We start from the raw sequence: 26,665 nt of genomic DNA on the forward strand, positions 1-26,665 counted from the left end.
TACAAGGGATGTGAAGGACCTCTTCAAGGAGAACTACAAACCACTGCTCAAGGAAATAAAAGAGGATACAAACAAATGGAAGAACATTCCATGTTCATGGGTAGGAAGAATCAATACCGTGAAAATGGCCATCCTTCCCAAGGTAATTTACAGATTCAATGCCATCCCCATCAAGCTACCAATGACTTTCTTCACAGAATTGGAAAAAACTACTTTATTTTTTTTATTTTTATTTTTATTTTTTTTTCTTTTATTATTATTATTATTATTATTATACTTTAGGTTTTATGGTACATGTGCGCAATGTGCAGGTAAGTTACATATGTATACATGTGCCATGCTGGTGCGCTGCACCCACCAACTCGTCATCTAGCATTAGGTATATCTCCCAATGCTATCCCTCCCCCCTACCCCCACCCCACAACAGTCCCGAGTGTGATGTTCCCCTTCCTGTGTCCATGTGTTCTCATTGTTCAATTCCCACCTATGAGTGAGAATATGCGGTGTTTGGTTTTTTGTTCTTGAGATAGTTTACTGAGAATGATGATTTCCAATTTCATCCATGTCCCTACAAAGGACGTGAACTCATCATTTTTTATGGCTGCATAGTATTCCATGGTGTATATGTGCCACATTTTCTTAATCCAGTCTATCATTGTTGGACATTTGGGTTGGTTCCAAGTCTTTGCTATTGTGAATAATGCCGCAATAAACATACGTGTGCATGTGTCTTTATAGCAGCATGATTTATAGTCCTTTGGGTATATACCCAGTAATGGGATGGCTGGGTCGAATGGAATTTCTAGTTCTAGATCCCTGAGGAATCGCCACACTGACTTCCACAAGGGTTGAACTAGTTTACAGTCCCACCAACAGTGTAAAAGTGTTCCTATTTCTCCACATCCTCTCCAGCACCTGTTGTTTCCTGACTTTTTAATGATTGCCATTCTAACTGGTGTGAGATGGTATCTCATTGTGGTTTTGATTTGCATTTCTCTGATGGCCAGTGATGGTGAGCATTTTTTCATGTGTTTTTTGGCTGCATAAATGTCTTCTTTTGAGAAGTGTCTGTTCATGTCCTTCGCCCACTTTTTGATGGGGTTGTTTGTTTTTTTCTTGTAAATTTGTTGGAGTTCATTGTAGATTCTGGATATTAGCCCTTTGTCAGATGAGTAGGTTGCGAAAATTTTCTCCCATTTTGTAGGTTGCCTGTTCACTGTGATGGTAGTTTCTTTTGCTGTGCAGAAGCTCTTGAGTTTAATTAGATCCCATTTGTCAATTTTGGCTTTTGTTGCCATTGCTTTTGGTGTTTTAGACATGAAGTCCTTGCCCGTGCCTATGTCCTGAATGGTAATGCCTAGGTTTTCTTCTAGGGTTTTTATGGTTTTAGGTCTAACATTTAAGTCTTTAATCCATCTTGAATTGATTTTTGTATAAGGTGTAAGGAAGGGATCCAGTTTCAGCTTTCTACATATGGCTAGCCAGTTTTCCCAGCACCATTTATTAAATAGGGAATCCTTTCCCCATTTCTTGTTTTTGTCAGGTTTGTCAAAGATCAGATACTTGTAGATATGTGGCATTATTTCTGAGGGCTCTGTTCTGTTCCATTGATCTATATCTCTGTTTTGGTACCAGTACCATGCTGTTTTGGTTACTGTAGCCTTGTAGTATAGTTTGAAGTCAGGTAGTGTGATGCCTCCAGCTTTGTTCTTTTGGCTTAGGATTGACTTGGCGATGCGGGCTCTTTTTTGGTTCCATATGAACTTTAAAGTAGTTTTTTCCAATTCTGTGAAGAAAGTCATTGTTAGCTTGATGGGGATGGCATTGAATCTGTAAATTACCTTGGGAAGGATGGCCATTTTCATGATATTGATTCTTCCTACCCATGAGCATGGAATGTTCTTCCATTTGTTTGTATCCTCTTACTTTAAAGTTCATATGGAGCCAAAAAAAGAGCACGCATCGCCAAGTCAATCCTAAGCCAAAAGAACAAAGCTGGGGGTATCACACTACCTGACTTCAAACTATACTACAAGGCTACAGTAACCAAAACAGCATGGTACTGGTACCAAAACAGAGATGTAGATCAATGGAACAGAACAGAGCCGTCAGAAATAATGCCACATATCTACAACTATCTGATCTTTGACAAACTTGACAAAAACAAGAAATGGGGAAAGGATACCCTATTTAATAAATGGTGATGGGAAAACTGGCTAGCCGTATGTAGAAAGCTGAAACTGGATCCCCTCCTTACACCTTATACAAAAATCAATTCAAGATGGATTAAAGACTTAAATGTTAGACCTAAAACCATAAAAACCCTAGAAGAGAACCTAGGCATTACCATTCAGGACATAGATATGGGCAAGGACTTCAAGTCTAAAACACCAAAAGCAATGGCAACAAAAGTCACAATTGACAAATGGGATCTAATTAAACTCAAGAGCTTCTGCACAGCAAAAGAGACTACCATCAGAGTGAACAGGCAACCTACAAAATGGGAGAAAATTTTCGCAACCTACTCATCTGGAAAGATCTTCCAGAAAGAAAATCAATGAAGAAACATCATGGCCAGCTGCGGTGGCTCACGTCTGTAATCCCAGCACTTTGGGAGGCTGAGGTGGGCGGATCACCTGAGGTCAGGAGTTTGAGACCAGTCTGGCCAAAATGGTGAAACTCCATCTCTAATAAACATACAAAAAATATTTGACTGGTGTGGTGGTGCGTGACTGTAATCCCAGCTACTCAGAAGGCTGATGCAGGAGAATCACTTGAACCCAGGAGGCAGAGATTGCAGTGAGCCAAGATCATACCACTGCACTCCAGCCTGGGCAACAGAGTGAGACTCTGTCTCAAAGAAAAAAAAAAAAGGAAACATCAGACTTAATCTACACTATAGACCAACAGTATCTAATAAACATTTACAGAACATTTCGTCAAATGACTATAAAAACCCATTCTTCTTTTCAGCACATGTATCACTCTTGAGGATAAACCATATATTAGGTCAGAAACACGACAAAACATTCAAAAAAATTGAAATAATATCAACCATCTTCTCTGAACACATTGGAATAAAACTAGAAATCAATAACAGGAAGAATTTTGGAAAGTTTACAAACACATGGAAATTAAACAATGTGATTCTGATTGACCAGTGGGTCAATGAAGAAATTTTTTAAAAATTGAAAAATTTCTTGAAACAAATGAAAACACAAAATACCGAAACCAATGGGACACTGCAAATCAGTGCTAAGAGGGAAGTTTATAGCTATAAGTGCCTACATAAAAACAGAAGAACTTCAAATAAACAATCTAACAATCCATCTGAAAGAACTAGAAAAGCAAGAACAAACCAAATTCAAAATTAGTAGAAGAAAAGCAACAATAAAGATCAGAGCAGAAATAAATATAATTAAAGAATGAAGAAAACAATACAAAAGCTCATGAAACAAAGTTTTTTTAAGTTAAACAAAATCTACAAAAATTTAGCCAGACTAGCTCAGAAAAAAACAGAGATAAGCTCAAAATAAATCAGAAATGAAGAAGGAGACATTACAACTAATACTGCAGAAATTCAAAGGATGATTAGTGGCTACTATGAGCAAGAGTATGCTGAAAAATTGTAAAATCTAGAAGAAATTGTCTAATTCCCAAACACATGCAACCTACCAAGATTGAACCAGGAAAATATCCAAAACTTGAATAGACCACATATTTGTCCATTCTCAAACTGGTACAAAGAAATACCTGAGACTTGGTAATTTATTAAGAAAAAAAGATTAATTGGCTCATGGTTCTGCAGACTGTACAGGAAGCATGATTCTGGCATCCACTCAGCTTCTAAGGAAGTCTCAGGAAACTTAAAATCATGGCAGAAGGCAAAGGGAAAGTGAGGCATCTTACATAGTGGGAGCAGGAGCAAGAGAGTGAGGTGGAAGGTGCTACACACTTTTAAACAACTAGATCTTATGAGAACTCACTATCATAAGAACAAGAGGGATAGTATTAAACTATTCATGAGAAATCACCTCTATGATACAGTAAATTCCCACCAGGCCCCTCCTCCAACATTCGGGACTACAACTTGACATGAGATTTGGGTGGAACACAGATCAAAACCACACCAGACCAATGAAAAGGAACAAGATCATAGCTGTAATAACAAGTCTGTCGGTAAAGAAAAGCCCAGGATCTGATGGCTTCACTACTGAATTCTACCAAACATTTGAAGAAAAACTAATATCAATCATATTAAAATTATCCCAAAATATAGAAGGGGAGGACATACTTTCAAACTCATTCTACAAGGCCAGTATTGCCCTGATACTAAATCAAAAACAAAGACATAACAAAATAAGAAAACTACAGGCCAATATCTCTGATGATTATTGATTCAGAAATCCTCCAAAAAATACTAGTAAATAGAATTCAACAATACATCAGAAAGATCATTCATCATGACCAATTGGAATTTATCTGTGGGATGCAAAAATAGTTCAACATATGCAAACTAATCAATGTGGTACATCATATCAACAGAATGAAGGACAAAAACCATATGATCATTTCAAATGATGCTGAAATAGCATATGATATAATTCATTATCCCTTCATGTTAAAAAAGAACCCTCAGAAAACTGGGTATAGTACGAACATACTTCAACATAATAAAAGCAATATATGACAGACCCACAGCTAGTATCATAATGAATGGAGAAAAACTGAAAGCTTTTCCTCTGAGATGTAGAAAATGACACAAATGCCTACTTTACCCCTGTTATTCAACATAGTACCGAAAGTCCTAGGGAGACCAATCATGCAAGAGAAAGAAATAGAGGGCACCCAAATTGGAAAGGAAAAAATTAAATTATCCTTGTTTGCATGTAATATCATCTTACATTTGGAAAAATATAGACTACACAAAAAATTATTAGAATTTATAAATTAAATAAAGTTGCAGGATACAAAATCAGTATACAAAAATCAGTAGCATTTCTCCATGCCAATAGTTAACAAAATAAATTTAAGCAAGTAATCCCATTTACAAAAGCCACAAATGAAATTAAATACCTAGGACTTAACCAAAGAAGTGAAAGTTCTCTATAATGGAAATTATAAAACACTAAGGCAAGAAATAGAAGAGAAAACCACAAAAAATCAAAAGATATTTTATGAACACTGCATGGGGCTACTGCACACTGGATCTCGTTCCTGGCCCCTGAAGACTCCAGGGGAATGGATGAGTTGGACTGGCAAGGAGCAACCTATGTTGCCACAGGCCTCTGTAATCCCGGCAGGAGGATATCTGTCAACCACCATGAAATACTTAGGTTGGCAGATAGAGCTGCTTAGAGAAGTGGTACGGGCAGCATGTCAGCTGAAATGAAGCCTAGACAGTTTGGTGCAGGAGCATGTGTAGCAGAGAATGGCCAGGGAGCTCATCTACCTAGGCTCAACATGCTCTCCTCGGAGACTTTAGCTGTAGGGGAACTGTTGGACCTAAACTCTGAAGGGTGGTCTTGCCCATCAAATGGGGCAACCCTGAACACCTCTTGGTCTCCTGGACTCTCCTGGGGACCCAGGCTAGTTACAGCTGCTTGGAGGGCATCCTTAGGTACCCTGGGGACTGCACAATAGCTTCTGCACTGGTGGACCATGCCTGACCAGTGCAGAACTCCAGTGGAACAGAAGCTATGGCAACACACCAACTCACCCGCTCCCTCATGATACTGCAGTTTCCCCCAGGCCCACAGCAAACCCTCACATCAGTTTCCCAGCACATGGTGTGTGGAAGGGTTTTGCCTTCCTTGTCCCACCAGAATGCCAGTGTGCGTGCACCCTTCCTTGACAATGTTACAGCAAGAGTATACTCCACCCTCCACCCCCATTGCTGGACCACCAGTGCACTCAGAGCCTTGATGGGCAAAGAACCAGCCAGCCTCGCCCCCACCAGCACCCTGCCCTTGCACCAACACTGCCACCAGAGTGAAACTAGGCACAGAGAACAGTGAAAACTTCCTCCCTACACGCCCCACTCACCCCCCCAACAACCCCTGCCTGCAGAGATGCACAGAGAATGCACAAAGACCAGTACCCATCAGTGCCCTCCCCCATGCTAACATGACCACTAGCGTGAATGTGCACAGTCACCAGTAAGGACCTCCATGCCCCCCCGAGCTGTGCTTCCTCTGCCATTATGTTGAAAGCCCACATGAAGGAAGGCATCCTGGAATCTGCTAGCACTCTGCCACAGCCGATGAGTGTGCACCCCACCACACTGCCACTGCTGCTGCTACTAGCACATGCAAATGAAGACAGATCCCGCTGCCATTGCACTATGAAATGCTTTGGCTGACACCACCCATGTGTTGTGTACTGACCAGCGATCTGGGATCACCTCATCCCGCCAACTTCAGTGGATTCATAACCTTGAGAAGCCAGAGAACAAAGGTGGGTACCAATACAAGTCCCCCTGAGTTAGAATACGCAGTCCAGGAGTTGGGAGCTGAGCAATGGCCCACTAAAATCTTCCATAAACCAAGCCAATTGACTGAATCCACATTATACCACAATCAAACCTTCAAGGCAATCAAATAGGATAAAAGCGGGGAAAAACACATCCAAAGGTCAGCAACTTCAAAGATTGAAGAAACATCAGCCCACAAAGATAAATAAAGAACCAATGCTTTAAATGTGTCCCAGAGATTCTGGTATGTTGTGTCTTTGTTCTCATTGGTTTCAAAGAACATCTTTATTTCTGTCTTAATTTCGTTATTTACCCAGTAGTCATTCAGGAGCAGGTTGTTCAGTTTCCATGTAGTTCTGGAGTTTTGAGTGAGTTTATTAATCCTGAGTTCTAATTTGATTGCACTGTGGTCTGAGAGACTGTTGTGATTTCTGTTATTTTACGTTGCTGAGTAGTGTTTTACTTCCAATTACGCGGTCAGTTTTAGAATAAGTATGATGTAGTGCTGAGAAGAATGTATATTCTGTTGATTTGGGGTGCAGAGTTCTGTAGATGTCTATTAGGTCCACTTTCTCCAGAGCTGAGTTCAAGTCCTGGATATCCTTGTTAATCTTCTGGCTCATTGAACTGTCTAATATTGACAGTGGGGTGTAAAAGTCTCCCATTATCATTTAAAGCAGTGTGTAGAGGGAAATTTATAGCACTAAATGCCCAGAAGAGAAAGCAGGAAAGATCTAAAATTGACACCCTAACATCACAACTAAAATAACTAGAGAAGCAAGAGCAAACAAATCCAAAAGTTAGCAGAAGGCAAGAAATAACTAAGATCAGAGCAGAACTGAAGGAGATAGAGATACAAAAAGCCCTTCAAAAAATCAATGAATCCAGGAGATGTTTTTTTGAAAAGATCAACAAAATTGATAGACTGCTAGCAAGACTAATAAAGAAAAAAAGAGAGAAGAATCAAATAGACACAATAAAAAATGATAAAGGGGATATCACCACCGATCCCACAGAAATACAAACTACCATCAGAGAATACTTTAAACACCTCTACACAAACAAACTAGAAAATCTAGAAGAAATTGATAAATTCCTGGGCACATACACCCTCCCAAGACTAAACCAGGAAGAAGTTGAATCTCTGAATAGACTAATAACAGGCTCTGAAATTGAGGCAATAATTAATAGCCTACCAACCAAAAAAAGTCCAGGACCAGATGGATTCACAGCCGAATTCTACCAGAGGTACAAGGAGGAGCTGGTACCATTCCTTCTGAAACTATTCCAATCAATAGAAAAAGAGGGACTCCTCCCCAACTCATTTTATGAGGCTAGCATCATCCTGATACCAAAGCCTGGCAGAGACACAACAAAAAGAGAGAAGTTTAGACCAATATCCCTGATGAACATCGATGTGAAAATCCTCAATAAAATACTGGCAAGCCGAATCCAGCAGCACATCAAAAAGCTTATCCATCACGATCAAGTCAGCTTCATCCCTGGGATGCAAGGCTGGTTCAACATATGCAAATCAATAAACTTAATCCATCACTTAAACAGGACCAAAGACAGAAACCACATGATTATCTCAATAGATGCAGAAAAGGCCTTCGACAAAATTCAACAGCCTTTAATGCTAAAAACTATCAATAAACTAGGTGTGGATGGAACGTATCTCAAAATAATAAGAGCTATTGATGACAAACCCACAGCCAATATCATACTGAATGGGCAAAAACTGGAAGCATTCCCTTTGAAAACTGGCACAAGACAAGATGCCGTCTCTCAGCACTCCTATTCAACATCGTGTTGGAAGTTCTGGCTAGGGCAATCAGGTAAGAGAAAGAAATAAAGGGTATTCATTTAGGAAAAGAGGAAGTCAAATTGTCTCTGTTTGCAGATGACATGATTGTATATTTAGAAAACTCCATCATCTCAGCCCAAAATCTCCTTAAGCTGATAAGCAAATTCAGCAAAGTCTTAGGATACAGAATCCATGTGCAAAAATCACAAGCATTCCTATAATAGACAAACAGAGAGCCAAATAATGAGTGAACTCTCCTTCACAATTACTACAAAGAGAATAAAATACCTAGGAATCCAACTTAAAGGGCTGTGAAGGACCTCTTCAAGGAGAACTACAAACCACTGCTCAATGGAATAAAAGGGGACACAAACAAATGGAAGAAAATTCCGTGCCCATGGGTAGGAAGAATCAATATCATAAAAATGGCCCATATTCCCCAAGGTAATTTATAGATTCAATGCTATCCCCATCAAGCTACCAATGACTTTCTTCACAGAATTGGAAAAAATTACTTTAAAGTTCATATGGAACCAAAAAATTGGCCTGCATAGCCAAGACAATCCTAAGCAATAAGAACAAAGCTGGAGGCATCATGCTACCTGACTTCAAACTATACTACTAGGCTACAGTAACCAAAGCAGTATGGTACTGGTACCAAAACAGATATATAGACCAATGGAACAGAACAGAGGCCTCAGAAATAACACCACACATCTAGAACCATCTGATCTTTGACAAAGCTGACAAAAACAAGCAATGGGGAAAGGATTCCCTATTTAATAAATGGTGCTAAGAAAACTGGCTAGCCATATGTAGAAAGCTGAAACTGGATCCCTTCCTTACACCTTATATAAAAATTAATTCAAGACGGGTTAAAGACTTAAACATAAGACCTAAAACCATAAAAACCCTAGAAGAAAACCTAGGCAATACCATTCAGGACATAGGCATGGGCAAATACTTCATGACTTATACACCAAAAGCAATGGCAACTAATGCCAAAATTGACTAATGGAATCTAATTGAACTAAAGAGCTTCTGCACAGCAAAAGAAACTATCATCAGAGTGAACAGGCAACCTACAGAATGGGAGAAAATGTTTGCAATCTACCCATCTGACAAAGGGCTAATATCCAGAATCTACAAAGTGGGCAAAGGATATGAACAGACACTTCTCAAAAGAAGACATGTATGCAGCCAACAGACATATGAAAAAATGCTCATCATCACTGATCATCAGAGAATTGCAAATCAAAATCACAGCGAAATACCATCTCACACCAGTCAGAATGGCGATCATTAAAAAGTCAGGAAGCAACAGATGCTGGAGAGGATGTGGAGAAATAGGAATGCTTTTACATTGTTGGTGGGATTAGTTCAACCATTGAGGAAGACAATGTGGCAATTCCTCAAGGATCTAGAACTAGAGATACCATTTGACCCAGCAATCCCATTACTGGGTATATACCCAAAGGATTATAAATCATGCTACTATAAAGGTACATATACATGTATGTTTATTGCAGATCTATTAAAAATAGTAAAGACTTGGAACCAAGCCAAATGTCCATCAATGATAGACTAGATTAAGAGAATGTGGCACATATACAGCATGGAATACTATGCAGCCATATAAAAGGATGAGTTCATGTCCTTTGCAGGGACATGGATGAAGCTGGAAACCATCATTCTAAGCAAACTATCACAAGGACAGAAAACCAAACACCGCATGTTCTCACTCATAGTTGGGAGTTGAACAATAAGAACACTTGGACACAGGACGGGGAACATCACACACCAGGGCCCATTGAGGGGTGGGGGACTGGGGGAGGGATAGTATTAGGAGAAATATCTATTGTAAATGACGAGTTGATAGGCGCAGCAAACCAACATGGTACATGTACACCTATATATACCTATATATATATATAATTTATATATATTTACATTATATAATTTATTATCTTATATAATTTATATATATTTATATATATACAAATACATATTATTTTTATATATATTTATATATATACAATACATATTATTTTTATATATATTTATATATATACAAATACATATTATTTTTATATATATTTATATATATACAAATACATATTATTTTTATATATATTTATATATAAATACATATTATTTTTATATATATTTATATATATACAAATACATATTATTTTTATATATATTTATATATATACAAATACATATTATTTTTATATATATTTATATATATACAAATACATATTATTTTTATATATATACCAATGCAAGAACTCTGCAACTCAAAAGCCAGAGTGTCTTCTTTCCTTCTACCAAACGACCACACTACCTCTCCAGAAAGGGTTCTGAACCAAGCTCAGATAACTGAAGTGACAGCAATAGTATCCAGAATATGAATAGGAATGAAGATCATCGAGATGCAGGATTATGTTGAATCCCAATCCAAGTTAGCCAAGAACCAAAATAAAATGATACAGGAGATGACAGACAAAATAGCCAATGTAGGAAAGAACATAACCAACATGACAGGACTGAAAAACACACTATAAGAATTTCATAATGCAATCACAAACCTTAATAGCAGAATAGACCAAGCTGAGGAAAGAATTTAAGACCTTGAAGCCTGCCATTCTGAAATAAGCCAGTCAGAGAAAAAAGAATGTAAAGGAATAAGCAAAACTTCTGAGAAATATGGGATTACATAAAGCGACAAAATATACGACTCACTGATGTCCCTGGAAAGGATGGACAGAGTGTAAGGAACTTGGAAAACATATTTTGGGATACCATTCTTGAGAAATTGAGGCCAACTGAGCTACGGAGGCCAACATTAAAATTCAGGAAATGCAGAGTACACCAGTAAGATACTTCACAAGAAGATCTTTCACAAGACACATAATCATCAGATTCTCCAAGGCGGATATGAAAAAAAAAAAAAGGTAAAGGCAGCTAGAGAGAGAGAAAGGGCAGGTCACCTGCAAAGGGAAGCCCATAAGACTAAAAGAAGACCTCTCAGAAGAAACCCTACAAACCAGAAGAGATGTAGGGGCCAATATTCAATATTCTTAAAGGAAAGACATTTCAACCCAGAATTTCACATCCAGCCAAACTAAACTTTATAAGCAAAGGAGAAATAAGATTCTTTTCAGACAAGCAAATGCTGAGAAAATGTGTTACCACTAGATGTTCCTTATAAGAGTTCCTGAAGGAAGGAATAGATACAAAAGGGAAAGACCCTTACCACCCACTAAAAAATACACTTCAGTACACAAACCAGTGACACCATAAAGCAACCACATAAACAAGTCTGTATAACAACTAGCCAACATCATGAAGACAGGGACAAATCCACCACGATCAAGTAGTCTTTATTGCTGATATGTAAGGTTGCTTCAACACATGCAAATCAATAAATGTGATTCACCACATAAATGGAACTAAAGACAAAAACCACATGATCATCTCAATAGATGCAGAAAAGGCTTTTGATAAAATTCAACATCCCTTCATGTTTAAAACTCTCAAAAATTAGGTATTGAAGAAACATACCTCAAAACTGTAAGAGCCAGCTATGACAAACCCTCAGCAAATATCATACTGGATGGGCAAAAGCTAGAAAAATTTCCCTTGAAAACCGGCACAAGACAAGGATGTCCTCTCTCACCACTTCTAGTCAATATACTATTGGAAGTCCTGGCCAGAACAATCAAGCAAGAGAAAAAAAAAATAAAAGCATCCAAGTAGGAAAAGAGGAAGTCAAATTATTTCTGTTTGTAGAAGATAAAATCCTGTATCTAGAAAACCCCATAGTCTTGGTACCAAAGCTCCTTAAGTTGACAAGCAACTTTGGCAAAGGTTCAGAGTACAAAATCAACGTACAAAGATCACTAACATTCTTGTACATCAACAACAGTAAAGCCAACAGCCCAATCAGGAAAGCAATCCCATTTAAAATTGCCACAGAAAGAATAAAATACTTAGGAATACAGCTGACCAGGGAGGTGAAAGAGCTGTACAAGAAGAACTACAAAACACTTAAATAAATCAGAAATGACTCAGACAAATGGAAAAACATTCCATGCTCATGGATAGCAACCATCAATATCATTAAAATAGATATACTGCCCAAAGCAACTACAGACTCGATTATTTTCCTATCAAACTACCAATGACTTCACATTAATACGGCACAAAAAAACACAGCCAAAATAGCCAAGGCAATTGTAGGCAAAAAAACAAAACAAAACAAAACTGAAGGCATTATGCTACCTGACTTCAAACTATATTACAGGGCTACAGTAACCAAAAAAAAGCATGTTGCAGATACAAAACAGACACACAGACCAATGGAACAAAACAGCACCCAGAAATAAGGCCACACACCTACAATTATCTGATCTTTGACAAAATCTACAAAAACAAGCAATGGGGAAAGGAATCCCTATTCAATAAAGGGTGCTGGGAAAATGTCTAGCCATATGCAGAAGATTGAAACTGAACACCTTCCTTATATCATATACAAAAATTAACTCAAGATGGATTAAAGACTTAAATGTAAAACCTAAAAACTATAAAAACTCTGGAAGACAACCTAGGCAATACCATTCTGGACATAGGAATGGGCAAAGATGTCATGATGAAGAAACCAAAGCAATTGCAACAAAAGCAAAAATTGACAAATGGAATCTAATTAAATTAAAGAGCTTCTGTAAAGCAAAAAGAAACTATCGACACAGTAAATGGACAACCTACAGGGTAGAAGAAAATTTTTCCAAACTATGCATCTGACAAAGGTCTAATATCCAGCTTCTATAAGGAACTTAAATTGACAAGAAAAAAAAATCAAACAACCTCATCAAAAAGTGGGTAACAAACATGAACAGACACTTCTAACCAAAACAGCATGGTACCTGCCTAAAAACAGACACAGATAACAAGGACATAAAATAAAGATTCCAGAAACAGATCCACACACCTACAGTGAACTTATTTTCAAAACAGGTGCCAAGAACATACAATTGGGGAAAAGACAGGCTCCTCAATAAATCCTACTGGGGAAACTGAATGTCTATATGCAGAAGAATGAAACCAGACCTCTATCTCTTACCATATACAAAAATCAAATAGAAATGAATTAAAGACTTACATCTAAGACTTCAAACTATGAAACTACTACAAGAAAACATTGAGGAAAAATCTCCAGGACATTGATCTGGGCAAAAATTTTTGAGCAATACTCCACAAGCACAGGCAAAAAATAAAAATGGACAAATAGGGTCACATTAATTTAAAAGCCTTCTGCACAGAAACAGAAACAATCAACAAAGGGAAGAGACAACTTACAGAATGGTAGAAAATATCTGCAACCTACCCATCTGACAAGGGATTAATAACCAGAATATATGAGGAGCTCAAACAACTGTGTAGAAATAAAATGTAATAGAGAAATACAAATCAAAACTATAATATCTCACCTCAGCTAAAATGTTTTTTTTTTTTGTTTCTTTGTTTGTTTGTTTTTTTAGACAGAGTCTCTCTCTGTCATCCAGGCTGGAGTGTGGAGTGCAGTGGTGCAATCTTGGCTCACTGCACACTCCACCTCCCAGGTTCAGGTGTTTCTCCTGCCTCAGCCTCCTGAGTAGCTGGAACTACAGGCAAATGCCACCATGACCAGCTAATTTTTGTATTTTTTTGTAGAGACAAGGTTTCGCCACGTTGGCCAGGGTGGTCTCAAACTCCTGACCTCAAGTGATCGACCCTCCTTGGCCTCCCAAAATGCTGGGATTACAGGTGTGAGCCACCGTGCCTGGCCTTGAAATAGCTTTTATCCAAAAGACAGGCAATAAAAAATGCTGGCAAGGATGTGGAGAAAAGAGGAACCTTGTACACTATGGGTGGGAATGTAAATTAGTACCACTACTATGGAGAACAGTTTGGAGGTTCCTCAAAAACTAAACATTGAGCTACCATATGATCCAGCAATCCCACTGCTGGGTATATAACCTAAAATAAGGAAATTGGTATATCAAATAGATATCTGCACTCTTATGTTTGTTGCAGCACTGTTCACAACAGCAAAGATTTAGAAGCAACCTTTGTGTCCATTAACAAATGAATGGATAAAGAACACTTGCTATGTATACAAAATGGATATGTATAATGTATATGGAATATTCAGCCATAAAAAATGAGATCCTGTCATTTGCAACAGCATAGGTGGAATTGGAGGTCATTATGTTAAGTAAAATAAGCCTGTCATAGAAAGACAAACACCACATGTTCTCACTTATTTGTGGGATCTAAAATTCAAAACAATTGAGTTCATGGACATAGAGAGTAGAAGGATGGTTACCAAAGGCTGGGAAGGGTAGCGGGGGAATAGAAGGGTGGTGGGGATAGTTAATAAGTACAAAAAACATAGAAAAAAATTAATAAAACCTACTCTCTGATAGCATAATAGGGTGACTATAGTCAATAATAACTTAATTGTATATTTTAAAATAACATTAAAAATGTAATTGGATTGTTTGTAACTAAATGGATGAATGCTTGAGGGGATGAATATCCCATTCTCCAAGATATGCTTATTTCACACTGCATTCCTGTATCAAAACATCTCATGTACCCCATAAATATGTACACCTACTCTGTACCAACCAAAAATTTAAAATAATTTTTTAAAAGAAATCAATTCAAAAATAGACAAAGGATTTAATAGATATTTCTCTCCAAAAAGATATACAAATGGCCCATAAACACATGTAATGATGCTTAACATCATTAATCACAAAAGTGCAAACAAAATACAATGAAATATCACTTCACACTCTCTAGAATGCCTATGTAATTTTAAAAAGTGAGACAATAACAAGTATTGGCAAGAATGCTGAGATTGGACTCTGCAGACTTTGCTGGTGGGATGTGGAAAGGTGTAGCCACTGTGGAAAAAACCGTCTGGCAATCCCTCAAAAAGTTAAATACCGAAATACCATATAATTCAGCTATTTCCCATGCAGGTATATAGCCACAAGAAATGAAAATGTATTCCTATTCAAAAATGTATACACAAATGTTCACAGCAGCATTATTCATAATGACCTCAAACTGGAAACAAACCAAATGTCCATCAATTGATGAATGGACAAATGAAATGTGGTATATCCTTCCAATAAAACAATATTCAGCTATAGGAATGAATGAAGTATGGATATATGCTACAACATGGATCAACTTTTGGAAAATGTTACGCTAAGTGAAAGAAACCAATCACAGAAAACCCCATATTGAATAATTCTACTTATATGAAATGTCCAGAATAGGTAAATCCTAGACACAGAAAGTGGATTAGTTGTTGCCAGGCACTGGGGTGAGAGGGGAATGGGGAGTGACTACTAATGGGTATGAGGTTTATTTTGGTGGTTATAAAAAAGCTCTGGAACCAACTATCATAGTTGCACAACCTTATGAACAGACTTAATACCACTGAATTGTACACTTGAAAAGGGTGAATTTTATAATGTGTGAATTATATAAAAATAAAGTGTCAATTTGTATAGGTAAGATAGTGGTATTGTGGTTATAGGAGAAAATTTTTTTAATTTTTTGAGATGCATACTGAAGTATTTAGAGTAAAATGCCATGATGTCTGTAATTTACCTTAAAATATATCAGCAAAAACTTGACAAAATATGTAGGGCAGTTGTTAGCAATTGTTAAATCTACAACGCATATATCCAAGAGATGCCTTTTTGAGAAACTGATGAGTACATGGGGTCCCACATACTATTCTCCCTACTTTCTAGTACTCAAAAACTATTTAGTAGATGAATGAATAAATGAATGAAGCAAAGGACAAACATTAACCTCATAGACTGGCAACTCTAGGTGTCTTTTTAATTTTTCCCTTATTTTTAGCTAGTTAATATAATTTTATGTAAATAAACTTCATTAACATAGCACAAAACTGAAAACTATTAAAAGATGTGTGGTAAAGTCTATCTCCCTCTCCCTACCACAGGTAACCACTATTTGTTTTTTCAGTAGCTTTCCAGAGGATTTTGTAAATGCATATTAAAAACAAACACCAATATATAATTTAATTCCCACCCTTTTTACACAAATAGAATATCATATATAATATTTGGCACTTTGCTTTTTCAACTTTTCAACTCCACCACTCCTCCTTTCAAGACTGCTTGGAGACAAACCAATTTGAATCAACCCAAGGTTAATCTGTAGAGAAGATCTAGCCATCTGTAAGTGTGTGTCTTCAGTCAATCCAGCAAGGTACTGAATGATGATATGGACTCTAGTTAAGCCAAGTTCCCCAGTGATATGGTCTGAATGTGTCTCCCAAAAGATCATGTGTTGGAAACTTAATCTCCAGTGCAATAGTGTTGGCAGGTGGAGCCTAATAAGAGGTGATTGGATCATAAAGGTGGAGTCCTCATAAATCATTTACTGTGGTTATCATGGGAGTGGGTTAGTAATTGCAAGACTGGGTTGTTCTAAAGCAAGTTCGATCCCTCATGCTTTTTTTCTATCTCACATGCTCACTTCTGCCTTCTGCTATGGGATGGCCATAGTCAGATGCCTATGCCATGTTCTTGGGCTTCCTAGCCTCCACAACCATGAGAAATACCTGTTTTTTCTTTATAAATTACCCAAATGGTGGTATTCTGTTTTATCAGCAGAGAAAAAGACTAAGACACTCATGTCTAAATTCCTGTGCTGAACTGTATTTGCTCCCAACATCTATGTGAACCTGCAGGTGCTTGTGTATTGTGTGGAGGCAGGTGGACACGAAAGGGCTGCTATATTTTGCTGCCTCTGGCTTTGCTGCATACAGAGCTCTTAACTATTATCTTGACAAGTTCATCTATTGGAATGAAGCACAGTGCTAAAACAGAGGCGGACTGCCTTGCCCAGTACCCCAGTTGGGCAACCACTAAATCTAAAATAGGTGAAAAGATAAATAAAATATTGCTTTTGAAATCTCCCATTAGGAAGATGGAGGAAATGAAGAAAAGAAGTGGGCAGTCTTTTAGTGGCTCCTTGGCCAAAAAAAATGACTTCATAGGTCTTTCCCATCTTAGATTATTCTGATGTGCCCAACAGTAGCTGAACACTAAGTATTGGCATGAGGCTCAGGCTCTGTGACTCTCAGTTGTGCCCACACCATTGCTGAGGCAGTTCCTTTCCTCACTGCTTCAGGGGTGAGTTATATACCAAAACAAACGAACATTTCCTCACATGAAATAAGCCTGTATTCCAGTACTTTGGACCCCAGTATGTAGGCTCTCACCTGTGGGATTTGTTTCATAGTGATCAATCTCTTCTGAAGCTGGCATAGAGGCTGTCTTCAATAGGCCTGGTATTAGCCAATTGGTGAGTAAACATTTGATTACCCATATTGAAAAATTTGTCCACAGCTTCCTCCTCTTCTCCATTCCAGAAATCTGATTTGCTAAGGAGAACCCAAAGGAGTCCTCTAGAAGCAGGGCCTGCTCTGATTAGCTAAAATTCCTTGTTGCATTTCACATGTCCTTCAATTCCAGAAGGAGTATATCTCAAATCAGTAGAACAGCTGACCATTTGGGTGGGCAAGCCTATTGGAGGTGTGGAAAGTAAAGACTACTATTAACCATGAAATGGTAAAAGGGAGACCTTCAAGGAATTAAAATGTTAATGTGGGCAGGCACAGTGGCTCATGCCAGCACTTTGGGAGGCCTAGGCAGGCGGAGCACTTGAGGACAAGAGTTCGAGATCCACCTGGCCAATATGGCAAAACCCTATCTCTCCAAAAATTATGAAAAATTATCCGGGCGTGGTGGCCCATGCCTGTAATCTCAGCTACTTGGGAGGCTAAGGCACAAGAATCGCTTAAACCTTGTGGGAGGCGGAGGTTGCAGTGAGCCAAGATTGTGCCATTACACTCCAGCCTGGGTGACAGAGCAAGACTGTCTAAAAAAAATGTTAATATGTAGAACTAGGATGTTACATTATGGAACACTTTGGTTTTATCCATAACCAAAATGTCAGTCAGAAAAACATTATATCTTTTCCTTCAGGAATAGCTGTGTCTTGTGCAGAGAAATTCTAAAGATGTTCAGCCGTCACCTCGATCAAGGAATGTAACAGTATAGACCCAATGGAGATAAAATCAAAGAAGAAAGAAATCTTTCCTCTCTTGAGCTTTCCTTAGTCTTCTGTAGGGACTGCGAGTGAAGATTGAGGAAGCAGGAGGAAAAGGGAAGTTGAGGTATACTCATTACTACTGTTGTTCCTGGACAAAACGGATGTGGGGGTTGTCTCTCTTCCTCCCCATATGCTCTCAAGATAGTGGACATGCATTAGAGGAATGCAGAGGCTTCACTTGCTATACAAACCAGCTGGGCTCCTGTATTAGTCCGCTTATATACTGCTATAAAGAACTACCTGAGACTGGGTAATTTATAAAGGAAATAGGTTTAATTGACTCATAGTTCAGCATGGTTAGGGAGGCTTCATGGTTAGACAGCCCTCTGCTGTCTAGGGACTTGGTGCCCTGCTGCCCAGCTGCTCCCATGATGACTAAAAGGAGCCAAGGTGTACCTCAGGCTGTTACTTCAGAGGGTGGAAGCCCCAAGCCTTGGCAACCCTCACGTGGTGTTGAGCCTGTGGTGCACAGAAGTCAAGAGCTGAGGTTTGGGAACTACCGCCTAGACTTCAGAGGATGTATGGAAATGTCTGGATGCCCAGGCAGAAGTTTGCTGCAGGGGCAGGGCCCTCATGTAGAACCTCTGCTAGGGCAGTGTGGAAGGGAAATATGGGGTCAGAGCCCCCACACAGAGTCCCCACTGGGACACTGCTTTGTGGAACTGTGGAAAGAGGGCCACTGTCTTCCAGACCCCAGAATGAAAGACTCACCAACAGCTTGCGCTGTGCATCTGGAAAAGCCTCAGACACTCAATGCCAGCCCATGAAAGCAGCTTGGAAAAGGGTTATACCCTGCAAAGCCACAGGGGCGGAGCTGCCCAAGACCATGAGAACCACCTCTTGCATCAGTGTGCCTTGGATGTGAGGCATGGAGTCAAAGGAGATCATTTTGGAGCTTTAAGATTTGACTGCCCCATTGGATTTTGGACTTGCATGGACCCTGTAGCCCCTTTGTTTTGGTCAAATTCTCCCATTTGGAAGAGCTGTACTTACCCAATTTCTGTAACCCCATTGTATCTAGGAAGTAACTAACTTGCTTTTGATTTTACGGGCTCATATGTGGAAGGGACTTACCTTGTCTCAGATGAGACATTGGACTGTGGACTTTTGAGTTAATGCTGAAATGAGTTAAGATTTTGGGGGACTGTTGAGAAGGCATGATTGGTTTTGAAATGTGAGGACATGAGATTTGGGAAGGGCCAGGGGTGGAATGATATGGTTTGGCTGTGTCCTCACCCAAAACTCATCTTGAATTGTAACTCCCACAATTCCCACGAGTCATGGGAGGAACCCAGTGGGAGGTGACTGAATTATGGGGGTGGATCCTTCCTTTGTTGTTCTCATTATAGTGAATGAGTCTCATGAGATATGATAGATTTAAAAACTAGAGTTTCCCTGCACAAGCTCTCTCTCTTTTCTTGTCTGCCACCATGTGAGACATGCCTTTTACCTTCTTCTATTATTGTGAGGCCTCCCCAGCCATGTGGAACTGTAAGTACATTAAACCTCTTTCTTTTGTAAATTGCCCAGTCTCAGGTATGTCTTATCAGCAGTGTGAAATGGACTAATACAAGCACCTAGATAATAAACCAAACCCCCAAAGGAAAAAAAGTGTAAATGCCAACAGTCAGATCAAAATATCTAAGGTTGGCAAACACAATCAATGCAATAACCAGACTAAAACAATAACCAAAATAAGTCAGACTGTAGACAAGTGCACTGAAATGGTGTGGAAATTGTCATTCTGGTGATCCAGCCCTGTAACTGATGACATAGCTTTATAGAAAACTAATGCTATTAGAGAAATTTAGGCCTCCTAACATTAAAGATAAGCACCATGGAGTTTTTTTTGTTTTGTTTTTTTTGAGGCTGAGTCTCACTGTGTCACCCAGGCTGGAATGCAGTGGCATGATGGCTTACTGCAACCTCTGCTTCCCGGGTTCAAGCAATTTTCTTTCCTCAGCCTCCCGAGTAGCTTGGATTATAGGCATGCCCCAACATTCCCAGCTAATTTTTGTGTTTTTAGTAGAAACAGGGTTTCACCATGTTGGCCATGCTGGTCTCGAACTCCTGGCCCTAGGTGATCCACCCACCTCAGCCTCCCAAGGTGCTTGGGATTACCAGCGTGAGCCACCATGCCCAGACAACACCACAGACTTTTATCTCAAAGTGCACACACATGCACACACACACACACACACACACACACACACACCTCAAAGGAATAAATAACCCAACGATAATTCCACAAAGCATCTTATTAGTGAAACTCTGATTTCTTCTTTTGATTTTCCCATCATAGAAAAAGACTTGTTTTTATGTCAACTAAGGACACATTTCCTTACAATTAGGACAATTGGGAACCTTGAGGTTTGATTCCACTGAGAAACAGTGGTAAAAGAGACACTGAGCTGGGGTAGAAAAAAGAAAAATAATGATAAGGATAAAAAAAATACTCTAGTTGGAGAAATCATATATATACAGATGATCCCCTACTTGTTTTGGTTCAACTTATAATTTTTTTTATTTTACAATGGTGTGAAAGCAATAGGCAAATAATTATCAATACAATTATATGATAAAAATATTGTAAGTATTTTCAATTTATGAAAAGTTTATCCAGATGTAACCCCATTTTAATTTGAGGAGCATCTGTATGTGAAACTGACAGCACAGGATAATGATCTAATACATATAAAAATCAGATTATTGTTATTAGGAAAAGAATACAGAATTTTGCTGTGTGACCTTGAACAAATCCCTTCTCTTCTCTGTGCCTTGGATTCTTTATTTCTAAAATGAAGAAATTGGATTCCATTTTTAGAGTGACCTGCTGCCCCTGCTGCTCTTTGGCACTGTAACTGGGGACATTCTGCACTGTGCTAGTGTTGGTACAGACCCCTGAGATCTTGCTCAGAGCATGCATGGGCAGTTCAGTGCTCTCTGACAAATAAAAGAAAAAACATGAAACAAAAACTAGTTCTGTGTAACTTAAAACTGGTGATTTCAGAAACTGAGTGGTCTGGGACCATGAGTTACATCTCCTTGCCTCCCTTTTCATCCCTGTTCCTCTTCTGTTTCTACTCAGCATTTGCATGCATGTGGTCACACACACACACACACACACACACACACACACACACACACAAAGACAAATGTTTCCCTGCCTTTAGATGACTGAACTACTTAGACCAACATCTCTCTGCCTTTAGATTACTGAGCTATTTAGACCAACATCTTCCAGAACCAGGCAGGGAAATTAAAGAGCAGCACTCACCCTGGGACATCTGTGTTGTCTCAGGGGATTTATTTGGCTAAGGAAGTGGCAGGGGATGGCAGCAAAACAAAATTGACCTGTAGGATTTCAATTATCCAGGTGTTTGGAAAGATTGATGTGTGCAGATTTCAATGATCCCACTTGTAGGTGAAATTGATGAGTGGGGATTTTTATGATTTAGATTTTAGATGAAATTGATGGGCAAGATTTCAATGATTTAGGTTTCAAATAAAGTTGATGAGAGGGGATTTTAATGCTTCAGGTGTCAGGTAAAATTGATGTGCAGAGATTTCTATGACAGAATTTTGCCTATTTCCTATGGACATAAATGAATGAAAATACATTGAACAGGATCAAGTGTGTGTCCTATGTCAGACAGTCTTGGGATCAGGCTGCCATTAAGGCTAAGTAAGCTGTTGCTTCATGCTAACTTTTCTTATTTTCAATCATGTCACCAGGCATTCATTGTGGAAGAGGAATTAAAATAAATTAAAGAATGTGTAAGCAGAAACTCAGTTGTATGTAAGAAAACTCAATTCCCCCTGAGAAAGAGAAAGAGCTGGAGTCCTTTAAAAATTAACTGCCTGTTTTTCTGTGGCTAGTGAGCCTTATCTCTCCTCCTTTCTCAGGCATTGTGAAGACCCTGTTTCTCTAGCTGTGCAGCTGTAAGGTCACTAGACAGATAAACTCACATCGTAAAACAGGCTTTTCCTTGAAAAGTAAGAAATGATGTAATGCATGTCTCAATTAATTGAATAACTCTTTGTTTCTCACTTCTGTAATATGCTTCCCCCTGCACAGATCTCCCTATATCCCACAAAATGCTTAAGAGGTAACTTAACTCTTTGTGCAGGGCTCAGTCCTTTGGATGTTAATCGGACTGGGCCAGTGCACCTAAAAAATAAATATCCTCCTGAACCCCATTGGTCTTTCTGATTCCTTAAAAAATCCCACTACAGTTGGGGCCCTTCTATGTTCAGTATGGGGTAGTAAAAACTACAGCAAACTGAGTGTTAGGAGAAATGGATTTGAATTTCTTCTCTGCTCTGCGACCTTGACCAAGTCTCTTCTCCTCTCTAAACCTAAATATCCTCTTTCGTTAAATGGATAAGACATTTGTCATGTCACATTCACAGGATTTCTTGAGGTTCAATTAAAATGATAGAGAATGAAGTGATTTTTATACTATAAAACATCATATTATTATGAGGTGCCCAGTCTTTTGAGCACTATAAACTACCTACCCTTGAAAAGTTTACAATTCAGTAGAGGATGTGAGAGATATAGGTGAAACTGAATAATAAACCAAGGTAGGGAATAATCAAATCCAAATTTGTATTCTACAGACTAAGTGTTACAGGAATTCAGAAATGGGGGAGATCAATCTTGGGGCAGAACAGATCAGAGAAAGCTTACTAAATAAATAAATAAAATATCAAAAGATTATTTTAAAACTTATTTTGTATATTTGGTCAGATTTTCTTTGAACATAGGATACCACTGCAATTAAAAAAAATCAACACAAACCACCAACCTGGTTCAATTTCTTTTTTTTTCTTTTTCTTTCTTTCTTTCTTTTTTTTTTTTTTTTTTTAACAGGATCTCACTTTGTTGCCCAACCTGGAGTTGTGTGATTGCAGCTCACTGCAGCCTCAAACTCTCAGGCTGAAATGATTCTCCCACCTCAACTCCCAAGTAGCTAGGACCACAGTCTTGCACCACCACACCTGGCAAATATTTACTTATTTTTTTTGTAGAGTCGGGGTTTTGCCATGTTGCCCATGGTGGTCTTGAACTCCTGGGCTCAAGCCATCCTCTCTCCTTGGTCTCCCAAAGTGCTAGGATTACAGGCATCAGCCACCACGCCTGCCCAATTCTTTCATTTTCCAGATGGAAAAGCTAAGGCCTGATGCTTGGGCCACAGCAGGGAATTGGCATTTCTTGAATTGTTGGGCCTTAGTGTAATGATCCAGTCTAAAGTACTTTGTCTTTTGGTCATGGTGCCCACCTCTGACAGTTGGAACTAAAACCCAGACAACCTACTTGTCAAACTCCTGTGCTTTTGATGACAGACTGCTCCTCACAAGAAGGAAGCCAGGGGTTCTGGACATCTGAAATACTGGCTATTAGGAAGATTTAATTTCACAGCATGGGCTGGAAGGACTGGAGACAGGGGAACTTGATGGAATATTGTTTCAGTAACCCAAGCTAGAGAGTAGAAAAGCCTTGACCATGGAAACAGAAAGGAAGAGAAGGAAACTGACAAAGCAAACACTTGATAGGACATATTGATTGATGCTACAAGACAAGATGAAAGAGAAATTGCAAGGTTTGTATCCAGGATGGGGTGGGAATATACAAGGATATCCTTGACAAAGGCATAGTGGTGCTGATTGCTGTGGAAAGTGACAGAGAACAGTAGAGGTACTGTCAGAGGCGTTTGAACCAGAGTGACTCAATTTTCAGTGAGGGCTAGGAAAGTGAAGCTGGGACTTGCTGGGTTGCATTCTCAGAAAGTTAGGTATTCCTAACCTCTAGATATTTACAGTTAAGGGAACAAATTAATAATGTTTACTAAATAGACCCTAACTTGGGAGTGTCCAGATAGCCCAATATCTGGAGAACAAAGGCATTCTTAATTTTGCTTTAAAGATAATAACATCGATTCTTGCAAAATATAGTAATTAAGAAAATTAATCCTTTATCACAAACTCTTGTAGCAGAATACATCTTTCCATGCATACAAGCATTGTACCTAGGATGGATGCATTCCTTCTCTTACTTTCGGGAACATCCTACTCTGTCTATGGAGCAGCTGTCTTTTCACCACTTTACTTTCTTAATAAACTTGCTTTGCTTTGTACTGTGAATGAGCCCTGAATTCTTTCTTGCATGAGATCCAAGAACCCTCTCTTGGGGTCTGGGTTTGGACCCCTTTCCTGTAATTGTACTTTATTTCAGATAAGTTGTATTTGAGATGATGGAAGAGTGTACAAGTACACATATCCTCCAGGTAATGAGACAGGAATTTAAGATGCAGATTGAGTAGAGATATGAAATTACACAAGGCAATGAATTTTCTGAATTAGTTCAAAGGATAAAGACTGGAGCATCTGCACGGATAAAGGGACACATAGATAACGAAGATCCAATGCAGGAAGCCAGAACAAAATGCAGCAGTCCATACATTACTGTCTGCAAATCACTGTCATATATATTATCCCATAGAATCCTCATAATAGCTCTTGCAGATTCCATTCATTCGTTCATTCATATGTTCATTCAATACATATTTGAACACCTATTTTGTAAACAATATTCTCTAAAAGGGAAATTAGATAATAAACAAATGAGAAAAGGTTAGTCAGGCAAGGATAAATAATATGAAACAAAATAAACCAGGGTTATGAGATTGAGAGAAACAAGGGGTGCTGTTTAAAATGGGTGGTTGTAGCAGTGCTCCTTTCAAGTGGGCACCAGCTATGGGGAGTCTGTTCCTTGCAGACCCCTGACCCAGTGAAGGATGAATAAATTACACTGACACACAGATATTCTGCTCTGCCAGTCCAGCTGAGGGTGTCCAAACTGCTTACAGACTTCCTGTTGAGTTCTGCAAACAGTTGCAACTCCACGCTGATCAGCTAGTCAGACTCGCACTTATTCAGTAAGATTAATTAACAAAAGCTTGAGTCAACACCATTAAAGGGTAACTGACATTGTGGACTTCTTGAGTAAAAAGCACTTAAGCACCTGTGGTACATCAAAGGTTACTCTTAAGACTATATGAGTCCTTTCTTATTACTATTTTAATTTGTTTAACTAAAGATAAAGGGATCAGGCTGCCTTTGGCCAGATGTATTACCAAAGTTATGCAAACTTCTTGGCCTTCCAAGAAGATTTGTGTCTATTTCTATAACTATCTCTAATATTTCTCCTACCAGCTTGGTTGGACTCCAACAGGTGGTCAGGGAGGGCCCCTCTGATAAAGTGACATTTGAGTAATAGCCTGAAAGAAGTGATGGAGTAAGCCACTCAATATCTGAGAGCAGAGCCGTCCAAGCAAAGGGGGAAAGTAGGTTCAAAGGCCCCAAAGCAGGAAGGCACCTGTGTGTTTAAAGAAGCAAGAAAGTCAGTGTAGTTGGAGTGGTGTGAGCAAGATGAGCAGAGTACAAGATGAGGCCAGAGAGAATAAGGTCATGTAGGGATTCTGTGGGCCATTATCAGGACTTTTGATTTTATTCTGTGTGGATTAGAAAGCCATTGGAGGGTTTAAAGTAGAAAAAAATGTAAAGCCACTTATGTAAAGCTATAGAACTCATGAGTAATAGTGCCAGGATCCTAACCCAGGGTGTACTGCCTCTAGGTCCACAGAGTAGTCAGAGAGGTTGAAGGAGAATTAGGGAAGGAGCAAATAAATGACTATTTGGTAACCAAGCACCCTCCTTTCAACCCCCTAAAAGAAAATGGCTTTGGCCTCACAATCCTGGAAGTCAGATGCCCCCCATGCACACTATCCTCAAAATGAACCTCCTTTGTCCAACACTTGTTTCTTCCCTCCCATAGGTCAGAAAGGGGAACATATACCAGGATATTCAATAGAACAGCTACCAAGAGATGAAAATAGAACCCTCCCTTTCAGACCAGTAAACATGCTCATTCTTAACAGTTGCTTGCAAAATGAAAGGGTCCAAAGAGGAAAGGGCATCTATGTATGCTGCAGCCTAAAACGGAATGATGTTTGGTGTGACTTTTCCCAGAGAGGGACTAAAAGTGACTGGACCCCTAGGACTACCCCCTCTCTGTGGTCTGGCATCTGGCCCACTCAGGGAAGTATCCCTGTTGACCCTTGTACCTTCTGCCCATCACCTACAGAAAACATGACCCTCAAATGACT

The sequence above is a fragment of the Pongo pygmaeus genome, chromosome X, assembly GCF_028885625.2.
Source record: "Pongo pygmaeus isolate AG05252 chromosome X, NHGRI_mPonPyg2-v2.0_pri, whole genome shotgun sequence".
Classification (NCBI taxonomy): Eukaryota; Metazoa; Chordata; class Mammalia; order Primates; family Hominidae; genus Pongo; species Pongo pygmaeus.